This window comes from Salvelinus namaycush, chromosome 32 (assembly GCF_016432855.1).
Source record: "Salvelinus namaycush isolate Seneca chromosome 32, SaNama_1.0, whole genome shotgun sequence".
NCBI lineage: Eukaryota > Metazoa > Chordata > Actinopteri > Salmoniformes > Salmonidae > Salvelinus > Salvelinus namaycush.
The window spans coordinates 36,372,108-36,384,452 of NC_052338.1; the positions used below are offsets into that span (position 1 = coordinate 36,372,108).

The 12,345-nt window shown below is 43.3% G+C and overlaps 1 long non-coding RNA gene across 1 annotated transcript; it reads left to right on the forward strand.

The window, feature by feature from the left end:
• Positions 1–4,720: 4,720 nt before the first annotated feature.
• LOC120027355 lies at positions 4,721–11,897 on the forward strand. The gene is made up of 2 exons (XR_005473291.1): positions 4,721–5,175; positions 11,829–11,897. It is a non-coding gene; the product is annotated as an uncharacterized LOC120027355 (long non-coding RNA).
• The last annotated feature ends 448 nt before the right edge of the window (positions 11,898–12,345 follow it).

Here is a 12,345-nt window from a genome sequence, read left to right on the forward strand (position 1 = left end):
TACAAAGTGGCTCAGTGACTCACTACTGTAATGGTCCAGGTTACAAAGTGGCTCAGTGACTCACTACTGTAACGGTCCAGGTTACAAAGTGGCTCAGTGACTCACTACTGTAATGGTCCAGGTTACAAAGTGGCTCAGTGACTCACTACTGTAATGGTCCAGGTTACAAAGTGGCTCAGTGACTCACTACTGTAATGGTCCAGGTTACAAAGTGGCTCAGTGACTCACTACTGTAATGGTCCAGGTTACAAAGTGGCTCAGTGACTCACTACTGTAATGGTCCAGGTTACAAAGTGGCTCAGTGACTCACTACTGTAATGGTCCAGGTTACAAAGTGACTCAGTGACTCACTACTGTAATGGTCCAGGTTACAAAGTGGCTCAGTGACTCACTACTGTAATGGTCCAGGTTACAAAGTGGCTCAGTGACTCACTACTGTAATGGTCCAGGTTACAAAGTGGCTCAGTGACTCACTACTGTAATGGTCCAGGTTACAAAGTGGCTCAGTGACTCACTACTGTAATGGTCCAGGTTACAAAGTGGCTCAGTGGCTCACTACTGTAATGGTCCAGGTTACAAAGTGGCTCAGTGACTCACTACTGTAATGGTCCAGGTTACAAAGTGGCTCAGTGACTCACTACTGTAATGGTCCAGGTTACAAAGTGGCTCAGTGACTCACTACTGTAATGGTCCAGGTTACAAAGTGACTCAGTGACTCACTACTGTAATGGTCCAGGTTACAAAGTGACTCAGTGACTCACTACTGTAATGGTCCAGGTTACAAAGTGGCTCAGTGACTCGTGTTTGCATCTCAATGTGAAAAAAACTGTTTGCATGTTCTTCACAAAGGTGACAACAGATGCTACTGAGCCAGATGTCTATGTGTCAGGGGAGAAGCTCCAGGTGGTATCTGATTTTAAGTACCTTGGCATCATACTTGATTCCAACCTTTCTTTTAAAAAGCATGTGAAAAAGGTAATTCAGATAACCAAATTCAACCTAGCTAATTTCCGATTTATACAAAATTGTTTGACTACAGAGGTAGCAAAACTGTACTTCAAATCTATGATACTCCCCCACTTAACATACTGCTTGACTAGTTGGGCCCAAGCTTGCTGTACAACATTAAAACCTATTCAGTCTGTCTACAAACAGGCTCTCAAAGTGCTTGATAGGAAGCCCAATAGCCATCATCACTGTCACATCCTCAGAAAGCATGAGCTCCTGAGTTGGGAAAATCTTGTGCAATTCACCGAAACATGTCTTGTATTCAAGATCCTAAATGGCCTGGCTCCCCCTCCACTCAGTATTTCTGTTAAACAGAAAACCCAAACATATGGCAGCAGATCCACAAGGTCTGCCATGAGAGGTGACTGTATAGTTCCCTTAAGGAAAAGCACCTTTAGTAAATCTGCTTTCTCTCTGAGAGCTTCCCATGTCTGGAATACACTGCCATCAGACACACATAACTGCACCACATATCACACTTTCACAAAATGCACGAAGACATGGCTAAAGGTCAATCAGATTTGTGAACATAATCCCTAGCTGTGTATCACCTCTTTCCATGTTGTCTGTTGTCTGTAGCTTGTGAGGTGTGGAAACACTTTGTTGCTTTTATGAATTTTGTCTTGCTGCTTTTTGTTCTGTTGCTCTGACTGTATGCTACGTCTTGCTTGTTCTATGTTGCTCTGACTGTATGCTACGTCTTGCTTGTTCTATGTTGCTCTGTCTGTATGCTACGTCTTGCTTGTTCTATGTTGCTCTGTCTGTATGCTACGTCTTGTTCTATGTTGCTCTGTCTGTATGCTACGTCTTGCTTGTTCTATGTTGCTCTGTCTGTATGCTACGTCTTGCTTGTTCTATGTTCCTCTGTCTGTATGCTACGTCTTGCTTGTCCTATGTTGCTCTGTCTGTATGCTACGTCTTGCGTGTCCTATGTTGCTCTGTCTGTATGCTACGTCTTGCTTGTTCTATGTTGCTCTGTCTGTATGCTACGTCTTGCTTGTTCTATGTTGCTCTGTCTGTATGCTACGTCTTGCTTGTCCTATGTTGCTCTGTCTGTATGCTACGTCTTGCTTGTCCTATGTTTCTCTGTCTCTATGCTACGTCTTGCGTGTTCTATGTTGCTCTGTCTGTATGCTATGTCTAGCTTGTCCTATGTTGCTCTGTCTGTATGCTACGTCTTGCTTGTCCTATGTTGCTCTGTCTGTATGCTACGTCTTGCTTGTTCTATGTTGCTCTGTCTGTATGCTACGTCTTGCTTGTCCTATGTTGCTCTGTCTGTATGCTACGTCTTGCTTGTCCTATGTTGCTCTGCGTGTGCTCACTGCTCAATGATTGTCTATAGCGTAATTGTTTTTAATAACCTGCCCAGGGATTGCGGTTGAAAATTAGCCGGCTGGCTAAAACCGGCACTTTTACTGAAACGTTGATTAATGTGCAACTGTCCCTGTAAAAATAAAATAAACTGAAACTCAATGACTGTATTAAATGCTAATTAACTACTTAAAAATCATACAATGTGATTTTCTTGATTTTTGTTTTAGATTCCATCTCTCGCAGTTGAAGTGTACCTATGATAAAAAGTACAGACCTCTACATGCTTTGTAAGTAGGAAAACCTGCAAAATCGGCAGTGTGTCAAATACTTGTTCTCCCCACTGTATGTCTTCATTAAGTGTGTGTCCCAAATGGCATTCCCTATATAGTGCACTGAGCTCTGGTCAAAACTAGTGCACTATATAGGGAATAGGGTTCCATAGGGCTCTGGTCTAAAGTAGTGCACTATATAGGGAATAGGGTTCCATAGGGCTCTTGTCTAAAGTAGTGCACTATGTTGGGAATAGGGTGCCATTTGGAAAGTCATGTATTTTCACATTTACAAATACAGACCCGTGGGAAATATATAACTACTTTAAATGACTATCTGTGTATTTCAGTAAACGGTGGGGCCCATATCGTATAACTGCTCATCAAGCAAATCCACTCAGTCCACTTCCAACTCCAAAAAGGGTTGGGTTCAACTCAATATCAGGAAGGTGTCTTTAATGTTACAAAACATTAGGAACAACTTTCTAATATTGAGGAAGCTTTTTTGCCCTCAGAACAGTCTCAGTTTGTCGGGGCATGGGACTCTACAAGGTGTCGAAAGCGTTCCACAGGGATGCTGGCCCATGTTGACTCCAACGCTTCCCACAGTTGTATCAAGATGGCTGGATGTCCTTTGGGCGGTGGACCATTCTAAGCGTGAAAACCCCTGCAGCGTTGCAGTCCTAGATACAAACCGATGCGCCTGGCACCTACTACCGTACCCCGTTCAAAGGCAATTCAATATTTTACATTTGTCCATTCACACTCTGAATGGCACACATACACAATCCATGTTTCAATTGTCTCAAGGCTTAAAAATCTTTCTTTAACCCGTCTCCCCCCCTTCATCTACACTGATTGGTGAGGATTTAACAAGTGGACATCAATAAGGATGTCATGGAAAGAGCACGTGTTCCTAATGTTTTGTACACTCAGTGTACATAAAAAAATATATACAGCATGCCACTATTTAATAGCAGGTACATTTATGTAATTTTGATGTCACTTGAAAAACCCATTTTAAACCCTTTTAAAACCCATTCAAATTACAGACTATATATATTTTTTTAAATCTAGCCTCCAGACTTTCTTTCACATACAGGACAAGAACAAATTGGCCTTGCAGCATTGACACATGTCACTTGGTACAAGTAACCTACAGTAGTCCATCTGCAGCGATGTCAAAGCGCTCCCTATTGATGTCAGCCACCACAGTACGTAAAGCATTAGCCGAGACACATTATAAAGAGATCTATTAGTTACCGCTGTGCAGCGTGCGTAATGGACCACCCACGGGAGAGCAGGAAATCATTTGAATCTCCATCCCAAATGGAACCCTGTTCCCTATGTAGTGCACTACTTTAGGCCAGAGCCCTATGGCACCCTATTCCCTATATAGTGCACTACTTTAGACCAGAGCCCTATGGAACCCTATTCTCTATGTAGTGCACTACTTATGACCAGGGCCCATATTGTATTATATAGAATAGGGTGCCATTGGGACACAAGTTTAGACTTCAATAAGTTCCAAGCAGTGGCAAGCTCAGTCTCTGTAATCTGCACGCAGCCCCAGGCAGCAATAAGGACCAGATGCAATTAGAAGTTTACAACAGTCAACACAGTAAACAAAGAGACATGTAAATTGCTGTTAAATCATGAAACAAAGAAGGACAGAAATATAGAGAAGGGATTTCTATTATCTGATGAGCATGTTGGTCCTACTGATATAGCTCAGTAGCTCTATACGAATTAAAATCATATCTGAATATTTCTTATTTCATTCAGTAGTTAGTTATTGAGAAGGTAGTTGTAATATTGTAATGACTAAATTGGCTAATCCAAACAAAACGTGTAATATTCAAATATCTGAACCCTATTTTAATACACTATTACCATATTTTAATGTATTTAAAAGTTCATTTTATCTTTGCAAACCTAGTTAAATTGCACAGAATCAGATGTTATGTTCTCCTAAATAAACCACAGATACAGTCCCTTCTCCTTTAAATCGGTCTCTTCCTTCACGGTAAGGATAAGGGATTGTTGGTTGGTCAATTGTCAGAAGACTGATCGTGCGCCTGCAGCAGACGAGTCTGGTAAGTGTGGAGAGGAGAGGCTCATGTTAATATATTTATACAGAAACAGGCACTACAGATAGCCTAAAACGAGTGCCACTGTGGTTAGTAATGTCCTGCTCACTATTTATGAGTCAGTAATGTCCTGCTCACTATTTATGAGTCTATAGCTTCTTACCTAGCCGTTCCTAGACAATTATGTGATGAGTGGAAGCGCATGTCGATTGTTTTTTTGTTGTTGCCTGTGAGTCCCGCCTTCCACTCTACTATTGGTCAATTCTGAAAATTCTCGTCTCTGATTAGAGGGCTAAATTGTCTATCATTAGTGGTGACGTGGAATACCAGGAAATGATAATTGGGGAAGTGATGTGTTGGCATTTTAGGGAGAATTTGGTGCAAAATACAGCAACTCTGTCAATTATCTCTTACATGTGTGTGGACTGCAGACAGGCAACCTGAGAATGCAGAGATATCTTGAATAAGCAACATTATTTCGACTTACTGAGTAGGTAAGTGCGCAAATGTAGCATATGTATTTGGGTGTAGTCATTTGATATTGTGCACAGAACGTGCAGCTAAATTATTGAGTTCAGCCTGTCTGTTGCAGTGGAGATGCATTTTGAAGAGTTGTACAATATGTAGTTGACACTGCATAGGGACAACATAAAACTATTATTATCAACATTCTGTCATAAATGGCTGCTGTGGATTTTACGTCCTCCTTGTCCAGGTTTACATTTATAAATAGTGGTTTAAAGCAAGGGCATAGTGCTGTTTCCTCATCTACCAATCCCACCGTACTGGACATGTGGTTTGTTTTAAAATGAATTTCCTCCTATTTCTTAGTATAGCTGGAGGTGCTAGTTGTTTTCTCTGTGACGCTCAAACATTTTTGTTTACTCAGTCTTCAAAGCAATGGGTTAGCACCTACAGGCTTCTTCAGACTAGGACCATATACATATATCTTTATTTTATTTCACCATTATTTAACCAGGTAGGCTAGTTGAGAACAAGTTCTCACTTACAACTGTGACCTGGCCAAGATAAAGCAAAGCAGTGAGACACAAACAACAACACAGAGTTACACATGGAATAAACAAGCGTACAGTAGAAAAAGTCTATATACAGTGTGAGCAAATGAGGTAAGATAAGGGAGGTAAGGCAATAAATAGGCCATGGTGGCGAAGTAATTACAATATAGCAATTAGACACGGGAATGGTAGATGTGCAAAAGATGAATGTGCAAGTAGAGATACTGGGGTGCAAAGAAGCAAGATAAATAAATACAGTATGGGGATGAGGTAGTTGGATGGGCTATTTACAGATGGGCTATGTACATGTGCAGTGATCTGTGAGCTGCTCTGACAGCTGGTGATTAAAGTTAGTGAGGGAGATATGAGTCTCCAGCTGCAGTGATTTTTGCAGTTCGTTCCAGTCATTGGCAGCAGAGAACTGGAAGGAAAGGTGACCAAAGGAGGAATTGGCTTTGGGGGTGACCAGTGAAATATACCTGCTGGAGCGCGTGCTTTGAGATGGTTTTTTAACAGTAGTCCCTATATAGTAGGTACTGAGTTTTAGGGATGCGTCCCAAATGGCACTCTACTCCCTCTATAGTGCACTAGTTTTGACAAGTGCACTAAGTAGGGAGCAGGGTGCCATTTTGGGATGCTCCCTTAGTCTCCTTTTTCCCAGTGAGCGCTTCTTGAACATGCTAATTCAGTCTGAGGCCCATATGGCACCCTATTCCCTAGTGCATCATGGGGATCTGGATAGAAGTAGTGTACTATCTAGCGGGACATAGAGGGAGCCTCTTATTCCCTGAACACATCTATAATCTACCTCCATTCCTCCCAAAACAGAATAATTAAATAAAACTGTTTTAAGTCATTTTTGCCAGCGTGTCACCTGTGCAGCTAGAGACAACTCATAGATCCCCTTTACTCAACACAGAAACTCAGAAAAGGTTCTCCCTCGCCCTCCCTTAGATTTATGGTCAGATTAGCCAATCTTCCTGCTTTCAAGCAAAAACTCAAACAGGAAGTACCAGTGACACGTACGGAAGTGGTCAGATGAAGCAGATGCTAATCTACAGGACTGTTTCACTAGCACAGACTGGAACATGTTCCGGGATTCATCCAATGGCATTGAGGAGTTCACCACTTCAGTCAGCAATGTACCTCTAAGCTGAGTGCGCCCGCAGTATCCCCGAGACTGCAGAGAGGAGGAGGAGGAGGATGAACTTCACTCAGCAGTGGTCACCAACCGGTCGATCACGACTGGTCCATCTCCAAGGCATTCCTCGTCGATCGCCAAACATTTCTGTAAAAAAACAACGATAAAGCGTAGTGTTGCTCATTTTTTTTTTTGTATTATTTTCGGGCTGTTGGCGGTAAGTGTACCCGATTCCCTGTGCGCTAGTAGGCAAACTGTTGCCATTTTGAACACTCATGTGTTTTGAAGGTACAAACTCTGCTTTCCCGGCGGGCACAGAGAGCAAATCAAGTACACTATAGACCTACCGCTGACCAATCGGATGGCTCAGATGACCTCGTCTGCAGTAACGTAGCAGTCATAAAAGATTTTTAAATGTTTAAAAACATGACTAGCGAGAGACTGTCAACGAATACAGCAAAGAGCTGCTGTTTTTATGTATGTGTTCATGTTTAAGTTCCTTGTCAACACTTTGTATTCAACACTTTTATAAGCCATAAAATGCACGTTCTTCCTATTTGCACTCAGTGCTACAACAAGCACTGCAGCAGTAATGAGAGTATCTATAGGCTTGTGCTGTTATTATTAGAGGCTTGGGTCTTTTTTAATATCCAGGAATATTTCACTTTCCCTGTTCATAGGAATAACAACATGAATTTGTGCATGAGGCAGATATAAGGTGGTGCGACTTGAGTTTCGCCAACAGCTGGAAGACTGTGTCTATGGTCAGTGGAGGAAAGGGAGAGTGGAGGGATGTAGAGAGACGGACCATCAGTCTGCTGCTCTCTCCCTCTGCTGAGACAGACCCTCAGTCTGCTGCTCTCTCCCTCCGCTGAGACGGACCCTCAGTCTGCTGCTCTCTCCCTCCGCTGAGACGGACCCTCAGTCTGCTGCTCTCTCCCTCCGCTGAGACGGACCCTCAGTCTGCTGCTCTCTCCCTCCGCTGAGACGGACCCTCAGTCTGCTGCTCTCTCCCTCCGCTGAGACGGACCCTCAGTCTGCTGCTCTCTCCCTCCGCTGAGACGGACCCTCAGTCTGCTGCTCTCTCCCTCCGCTGAGACGGACCCTCAGTCTGCTGCTCTCTCCCTCCGCTGAGACGGACCCTCAGTCTGCTGCTCTCTCCCTCCGCTGAGACGGACCCTCAGTCTGCTGCTCCCTCCCTCCGCTGAGACGGACCCTCAGTCTGCTGCTCTCTCCCTCCGCTGAGACGGACCCTCAGTCTGCTGCTCTCTCCCTCCGCTGAGACGGACCCTCAGTCTGCTGCTCTCTCCCTCCGCTGAGACGGACCCTCAGTCTGCTGCTCTCTCCCTCCGCTGAGACGGACCCTCAGTCTGCTGCTCTCTCCCTCCGCTGAGACGGACCCTCAGTCTGCTGCTCTCTCCCTCCGCTGAGACGGACCCTCAGTCTGCTGCTCTCTCCCTCCGCTGAGACGGACCCTCAGTCTGCTGCTCTCTCCCTCCGCTGAGACGGACCCTCAGTCTGCTGCTCTCTCCCTCCGCTGAGACGGACCCTCAGTCTGCTGCTCTCTCCCTCTGCTGAGACGGACCCTCAGTCTGCTGCTCTCTCCCTCTGCTGAGACGGACCCTCAGTCTGCTGCTCTCTCCCTCTGCTGAGACGGACCCTCAGTCTGCTGCTCTCTCCCTCTGCTGAGACGGACCCTCAGTCTGCTGCTCTCTCCCTCTGCTGAGACGGACCCTCAGTCTGCTGCTCTCTCCCTCTGCTGAGACGGACCCTCAGTCTGCTGCTCTCTCCCTCTGCTGAGACGGACCCTCAGTCTGCTGCTCTCTCCCTCCGCTGAGACGGACCCTCAGTCTGCTGCTCTCTCCCTCCGCTGAGACTGACCCTCAGATGCAAGCAACATCAGCCCAGTAAAATTTAAAAAAGTATTTAAATGTACAGATCCTTCAAAGTATTCAGACCCCTTGACTTTATCCACATTTTGTCACGTTACAGATAATCTCGATATTATTATCGATAATGGATTAAATCACATTTTCCTCAGCAATCTACACACAATACCCTATAATGACAAAGCGAAAACAGGTTTTTAGAATATTTTTTGCAAATGTATTGAAAATAAAAACACCTTATACATAAGTATACATAAGTATTCATTCATTCCCTCAGGTATTAGAATAGAAATTGAGCTCAGGTACATCCTTTTTTCATTGACCATCCTTGAGATGTTTCTGCAATTTGATTGGAATCCACCTGCGGTAAATTCAATTGATTGGACATGATTTGGAAAGGCACACCTGTCTACACAGTGGCTTGCGAAAGTATTCACCCTCCCTTCCTATTTTGTTGCCTTACAACCTGGAATTAAAATAGATTTTTTTGGGGGGGTTTGTATCATTTGATTTACACAACATGCCTACCACTTTGAAGATACCATTTTTTATTATTATTGTGAAACAAACAAGAAATAAGACAAAAAAAACTGAACTTGAGCGTGCATAACTATTCACCCTCCGAAGTCTACTTTGTAGAGCCACCTTTTGCAGCAATTACAGCTGCAAGTCTCTTGGTTTATCTCTATAAGCTTGGCACATCCAGCCACTGGGATTTTTGCCCATTCTTCAAGGAAAAACTGCTCCAGCTCCTTCAAGTTGGATGGGTTCTGCTGGTGTACAGCAATCTTTAAGTCATACCACAGATTCTCAATCGGATTGAGGTCTGTGCTTTGACTAGGCCGTTCCAAGACATTTAAATGTTTCCCCTTAAACCACTCGAGTGTTGCTTTAGCAGTATGCTTAGGGTCATTGTCCTGCTGGAAGGTGAATCTCCGTCCCAGTCTCAAATCTCTGGAAGACTGAAACAGGTTTCCCTCAAGAACTTCCCTGTATTTAGCGCCATCCTTCAATTCTGACCAGAAAATCTAAAGAAATCAGGCAAGACCTCAGAAGAAAAATGGTTGACCTCCACAAGTCTGGTTCATCCTTGGGAGCAATTTCCAAATGCCTGAAGGTACCACGTTCATCTGTACAAACAATAATACGCAAGTATAAACACCATGGGACCACGCAGCCGTCATACCGCTCAGGAACGAGACGCGTTCTGTCTCCTAGAGATGAACGTACTTTGGTGTGAAAAGTTCAAATCAATCCCAGAACAACAGCAAAGGACCTTGTGAAGATCCTGGAGGAAACAGGTACAAAAGTATCTATATCCACAGTAAAACGAGTCCTATATCGACATAACCTGAAAGGCCGCTCAGCAAGGAAGAAGCCACTGCTCCAAAACCACCATAAAAAAGCCAGACTACGGTTTGCAACTGCACATGGGGACAAAGATCGTACTTTTTGGAGAAATGTCTTCTGGTCTGATGAAACAAAAATAGAACTGTTTGGCCATAATGACCATCTTTATGTTTGGAGGAAAAAGGGGGATGCTTGCAAGCCGAAGAACACCATCCCAGCTGTGATGCACGGGGGTGGCAGCATCATGTTGTGGGGTTGCTTTGCTGCAGGAGGGACTGGCTTCATGAGGCAGGAAAATTATGTGGATATATTGAAGCAACATCTCAAGACATCAGTCAGGAAGTTAAAGCTTGGTTCCAAATGGGTCTTCACATTGGACAATGACCCCAAGCATACTTCCAAATTTGTGGCAAAATGGCTTAAGGACAACAAAGTGAAGGTATTGGAGTGGCCATCGCAAACCCTTGAACTCAATCCTATAGAAATATTGTGGGCAGAACTGAAAAAGCGTTTGCGAGCAAGTAGGACTACAAACCTGACTCGGTTACACCAGCTCTGTCAGGAGGAATGGGCCAAAAATCACCCAACTCATTGTGGGAAGCTTGTGGAAGGCTACCCGACACGTTCGACCCAAGTTAAACAATTTAAAGGCAATGCTACCAAATACTTATTGAGTGTATGTAAACTTCTGACCCGCTGTTTTTCTCCTAACTGTTTTTGCTTTATCAATTTTAGAAAAGGCTGTAACATAACAAAATGTGGAAAACGTCAAGGGATCTGAATACTTTCCAAATACACTGTATCTACCCCTGCACATTGACTCTGTACTGGTACCCCTTGTATATAGCCATGTTATCCTTATTCATTGTGTATATAGATTTCTTTGATAGACTTTTATTTTTGGGGGGCATTATCGGGAAGTAAGCATTTCATATTACACCTGTTTCTTACGAAGCATTAGACATTTAACATTTTATTTTAATAAAACTTTTACCTTTTTTCATTTTTTTTTCAATTCTAATCATTATTTTCTCTCTTCTGCTGCAGAACACTGAATGTTTGGAGGGTTTTAAAGGTCCAATAGTTGGATTGTTTTCAGAGAGAATAGGTCAGGGATTTTAGATGCCATCAGAAATACTCCTGACCTTTGTATTTTTCCCCCCAGATCTTAGAGTAGTGCTGGGGGACATGGCCAAAATCTCATGTCCTGATTATAGCTCATTTCATATAACGATACATATCACAATATACACATTTTCTGTCAATTCAATTAATATTATTTAAGCCTGTTTTCTGGACCTGCCTGCAGCATATTTTGCAGGGGGACAGTTTTCTGGTCCGTGTCATACCCAAACCACGTCCATGTGACCAAAGTAGCCCCTCTTTTTAGGGAATGTCTCTGTGCTCTGTGTCACGTTCACTCTCCATGTTTGTTTGTTTGTGTTGCAAATTTCTTTCTACACAACACGTGTGGAAGAACGCAAAGCGACGTCCAATTGACAAAAAGTTTGCCGTAGAGTGTGATTTGCAACACAACGAAATAAACGGTAGAGCATAATATGAAACGATAGAAAAACGATATATATATATCCCTAAAACAGAGTATTGATGTAAAACAGTACTGTGTATAGGCCTAAGAGCTTTGATACAATACCACAGTTGATTATTAAAGATTTTGTATTCCAGAAGCATGTAATATTTAGCTGTAGGCCTATTTTCTGTCCTCAGAACTCTTGTATTCTTCTTCCCAGGTGAGGATGGGGAGGAAGGATGCAAGCGCTACAATGGCCCCGGTCGATCAGTACCGTAAACAGATCGGTGAGTTTCTTCCCCCGGCACCTTCCAACACCTTCCAGGAGCCCTGCGTCCCAAATGACACTACACTATCTGAGCAGTACACTGTGTTTTACTATATACAGGTATTGATGCGTGGACTGTTTTGGGTTTACCTTCTATAACGGTATTTGACTGTTTGGTTTGTTAAATGTGATACGCTGTGTGTAACGTAAATTTTTATAGTATACTACTTGAGTCATCTCTGATCTCTCTTGCCGCTTTCCACACAGACCTAGCCACGTCCCCTGTCACTCAAGGAGCACGTTTGTTGTTCCTCGACCAATCAGTCTCTGGTCAATGCAGCACATGAAACAATGTTGATGACAACAATGCTGTTTTCACTTTGCTTGTTAATATAAATCCACTAGTGTTCTATAATTACACTATTAGTTTGTTTCTTACATCTGAAACAGTTTATTTTCTTAGCAAGTT